Genomic DNA, 5332 nt, shown 5'->3' on the forward strand with positions numbered 1-5332 from the left:
CACTATTATTCAAAAATTTATTTTAAACAAAGTATTAATTTTATTAAAACTTTTGTGACGTGATCTCATGAAAGGGGCTCCACGAGGCGAAATACTTTTTACGCCAATTATTTTCATTTTTTTTTATTTACAACAAAGACGAAAGTTCGAAAAACATGTGGTTACTTAATAATTGCCTAACTTGTTGAAAAAATTACTTTACATAATATCAATTTATAACCGTAGTATATTCCATGATATGTTTTAAATACACCATATTATTTCCTAATTTTTAAAAGAATATTTAATACCTTTAAAATAATATCTGTCTGTCTGTCTGTCAATCTGCCTGTCCGTCTGTCACCAGGCTGTATCTCGTGAACCGTGATAGCTAAAAAGTTGCAATATTTACGGATGATGTATTTCTGTTGCCGCTATAACAACAAATACTAAAAACAGAATAAAATCTTTTTTTAAGTGGGGCTCCCAAACAACAAACGGGATTTTTTGCCGTTTTTTGCGTAAGTGTACGGAACCGACTCGCACTTGGCCGTTTTTTGTTAATTACATACATTTTTCTAGACATCATTCTGAATCCAATGAGGTATCATACGTATTTTTAGGAGTTAGTATCTCTATTAGTGGCAGCCGTACAGACCCAATTTCAAAGAAAAACCGCAAATCGATGTACAGGTTAGCCGTTTGGCACACGCATACTAAGAGGTCAAAACAAAATTATTGACCCGCAGTTTCTAAAAAAAATCCCTTAGGAGGGGTATGCTGAAACATTTTTTTTGTATGAAAAAAAAAAAACATATTTTTTTTCCAAAAACCTATCGTGTGTGGTATCATACGAAAGGGCTTTTTGAGGCGATTCTAAAATTATACCACATCATTACATTTTAGCCATTTTTTTGTAAATTAAAACAAATAGAATTTTCAAAACACACCAAGTTTGGGGTCAAGTTAAAGGGTTAAGTAGAACTGTGTCACTTTGTATTGAAAAAAAAAAAATTAAATAAATTTTTTATTGCTTTTTTGGGGTTACATATGAGGATATCACGTATCATTTGTACAAAAAAAATCAGCCATATCGTATCTGGAGGAGCCCAAACTTGGTATGTTTTGAAAATTCTTTTTCTTTCAATTTAAAAAAAAACCGGCCAAGTGCGAATCGGAATCGGGCGCCGAGGGTTCCGTACATTACACAACTTAAACAATGTATTTTTATGTGAAACGTGAGTGAAAGGTAAATTGCTGTTTACGATTTATAACGTATTAAAAAAAACTACTAACTAGATCTCGTTCAAACCAGTTCTCGGTAAAAGTTGGCAAGGTAATGTACATCATATATTTTTTCAGTTTTATCATTCTCTTATTTTAGAAGTTAGAGGGGGGGTTACACATTTTACCACTTTGGAAGTGTCTCTCGGTCTCGCGCAAACTATTCAGTTTAGAAAAAAAATATATGAGAAACCTCAATATCATTTTTGAAGACCTATCCATAGATACCACACACGTATGGGTTTGATGAAAAAAAAAATTTTGGGTTTCAGTTCTAAGTATGGGGAACCCCTAAAATTTTTTTTTTCCTATTTTTGAGTGAAAATCTTAATGCGGTTCACAGAATACATCTACTTACCAAGTTTCAACAGTTCTTATAGTTTCGGAAAGAAGTGGCTGTGACATACGGACGGACGATAGACAGACAGACATGACGAATCCATAAGGGTTCCGTTTTTTGCCATTTGGCTACGGAACCCTAAAAATGGCTAAAATGCAATGATGTGGTATATTTTCAGAATCGCTTCAAAAAGCCCTTTCGTATGATAGATGAGAAGTATACGATAGGTTTAAAAAAAAGTTTTTTTTTATACAAAAAAAGGTTTCAGCACTCCCCTCCTAAGGGAATTTTTTTTAGGAACTGCGGGTCAAAATTTTTGTTTTGACTAGTATATACGTGTACCAAACGGCTAACCTGTACATCGATTTGCGGTTTTTTTATGCGAACAGCTTACACTATTTTTTTCACCACCTTGAACCTTTTGTAGACTAGACTATTGTCCCAAAATATTGGGCGACGACCGGTCGTCTGGCCTAGGAGGTAGTGACCCTGCCTGTGAAGCCGATGGTCCTGGGTTCGATGATATGATATGATGAGCACAGATATTTGTTCCTGAGTCATGGGTGTTTTCTATTTGTATTTAAGTATTTATATATTATGTATATCGTTGTCTGAGTACCCATAACACAAGCCTCCTTGGGCTTACCGTGGGACTTAGTCAATCTGTGTAAGAATGTCCTATAATATTGATTTAATATTTATTATTATTTATTTATTTATTGGGTTTCATATTTATTCCGATCAGAATTAGGAGCTCTTCAATTTATACCTATTTTTATCAAAATCTGACACATAAATAAAAAAACGGACCATCAATAAAACTGTATAATTACATCAAAGTAAGAAATATCACATGTCACATGTTTCTTTATTATGATAATTTTATCTAACCTGAGGCTTTCTTTTTTTCTATTCAACGGAGCCGGAGAGCGGCAAATTTGTTTTTCAAGACGCTTGCTCGAAAAGATCTTATTTCATGCAGGTGTACTGAAGGGAAAAGGCCTATATTGTTCCCGCGGGAGTTATAGCTTTCTTTTTTAATTAGGTATGTCACTAATTCATACGAACCAAGTAAGTTATAAGTAAAATACTTTGTTTAAAATCAAGGTATAAGGGAGTTTTACTTTTAAAATACTCACGACTATAATTTAATATTTTTGTTTATCATATTTAAAAATATTTAATTGGATTAATTTAACAGCCGTTATCTTGTATGTTTTTATACAACAATGTTTTCTTGTATGTCCATGTTATGTTATGTTTTTTTACTATTCTGTAACTCGAAATGTTAATTAGATTGCAGGTTGTAGAAGGATATTGAATTTAGTTACTAAAAACGCGAGCGGCGTGAGGCCGGCGAGGAGCGCAAATAACGTGCGCGTCGGTGTGCGTGCACCACACACACTGGGATAGTCCCTCGGTACGCGGTACCGCCCCCGTCAGCGCGACGACGATATTCTCTTTCAAATCTCAAAATTGAGTTTGGTCTCGGCTCCTGTTGGCTCTTAATGTGTCGTCAATTGCGTTTAACGTGATGAATTGCTTAACCCGGCGCACGTAAGCATCCCAGTCAGACCCGACACGTAAACACTCCACCTTTCCGAGAGGCATTGTATTCAAGCTAATAAACACTAAAAAACGTAACTAAATGGGTTTTTAACACCAAAATACCGATCCCGTCGCCAATGATACGTTCGAGCAATGAAACACCGATTTGGACTGACATTGCGTTTATTGAGCAAATATGTCGGTACTTGTAGCTTTACCGAGCTTCCTACATATCTACCATACATAACACTGACCTAACTCAAAACCTGACCTAACTTAAAACCTGACCTAACTCAAAACGTGACCTAACTCAAAACCTGACCTAACTCAAAACCTGACCTAACTCAAAACCTGACCTAACTCAAAACCTGACCTAACTCCGAACCGCGCCTAACCCCTCTACCAGAAAATTTGCTAGGGTTTTTGTAGAAAAATCTTAACAGCGTGTTTTATCATTCAGGAATTGTGTAATAAACAACATCTACCGGATGAATAAATCTTACCTTTTCGTGTCGGAAAGAAGAAAATGAGGAGTCAGTATCAGTAATGTATAATTAATATTGTTAATGATTTCAATTATTGTTTCTAATTATGTTAATTACCGCTAGTTTTTATATTTGTAATTATTATAAAGAATTGAAATGAAATGAAATGAAATGAAATATATTTATTTGCATTAAGTGTGGTAACATTCATGGTCATAATATGTAAAATTAGATCACACACTTTGCTAATAATAAGCATGCAAAAACTTTTTTTTTTAATGCCTAAACTATACAGACTAACAACTATAGGTATTTAAAATATTAACAAACATGCCATGATTTAAAAATTAAATTAATACAACATTATATTACAAATTTCAAACATATTGTTCATGTTAAATGCTAAATAAATAAATAAGGACAACACATTTTATTCATCGTTATAAGATTCTATAAATTCATTCATTGTATTAAAACATTTTTTTAATACAGTTGCTCAAAAAGTGGTACTTTTTGTGGCTACTTAGCGTGTGAGAAGCTCAATTTCTCGAACTAGTGCTTTTTACTTTTTAGTTCCAAACTATACTTTCGAAACGCAGTTAAAATGTAATTTAGCGCGGAGAAGGTACCAGGGCCTCATGAGTTATGAGGAGGTGTCGTTGACCAACCCGCGCCGCGCCGGGCCCGCGGCGGCCGCGGCCGGGGCGCGCACGAGTATGAAGGTATCGCGGGCTGCGGCAGCTCAAGTATCGCGGGCTGTATAGGTACTTTTGGTTTTGGTTTGGTTTGGTGGTATGATTCTACTAATGATATATTAATTTATTATTTTTTCGCAATTGTATTAAAAAACGTCGTTTACAACACGTGTGAAATGTCTTTTTACCACTCGTACCGAGTCTTGCCACGAGCTGAAAGCGAGTGGCAAGATACCTCGGTACTAGTGGTAAAAAGACATTCTTTTCACACTAGTTGTAAAATGTACTATTCTTTCAACCATTTGAATAGATGCCGCCTAAAATGGGTTATCGATGGTTGTTGTCTTATTGCGAGAGGTAAATTGTTAAATATTTTTATTGACATAGTGACAATTTTTCCTCTGTAGCGCGCTTCTACGTCTCTTTTTGGAATAGCTTTACGCTGCCTGCCAATAGATGGCGCAGTGATCGAGTTAGATGTCGCTAACGTTAGTTAAACGTAGGATCATGACCCTCGGACCATTTTTAATATTTTTATACAAATTATTTTAATACCACTATTTCACTAAGGCCTCTATTTTGTTTGTTTAATAAACTGGAGCTATATAAACTAATTATAAATATGTGAAAAGTTTCATTACAATCTAACACGTAGTTTTAAAATGACAACGAAACTCCGTTTGTATGGGAAGGTGAAATTCGGCCGAGCTTGCTGCATGGCATGGGGGCTCTTAAATTGCTATTCTTTAATAACTTCATCATAATCATCATCACTTTAATTTTTCAAACAAGTTGTTAGGTACCTCTTTAAGAAAAACTTACAAGGACCAAATAAAGTACCCATTATATCTGTTTACTTATTTATTATCAAATAATAACAATCTTTCTTTCTTTTCATTTCATTTTATATTCATTTATTTATGTTTATTTTTGTTGATTTCGTCTTAAAACACTGAAGAATTATGGAAAAAGAACTAGACTTTATCTTGGCGCAGAACATA

This window comes from Cydia strobilella, chromosome 2, assembly GCF_947568885.1.
Source record: "Cydia strobilella chromosome 2, ilCydStro3.1, whole genome shotgun sequence".
Classification (NCBI taxonomy): Eukaryota; Metazoa; Arthropoda; class Insecta; order Lepidoptera; family Tortricidae; genus Cydia; species Cydia strobilella.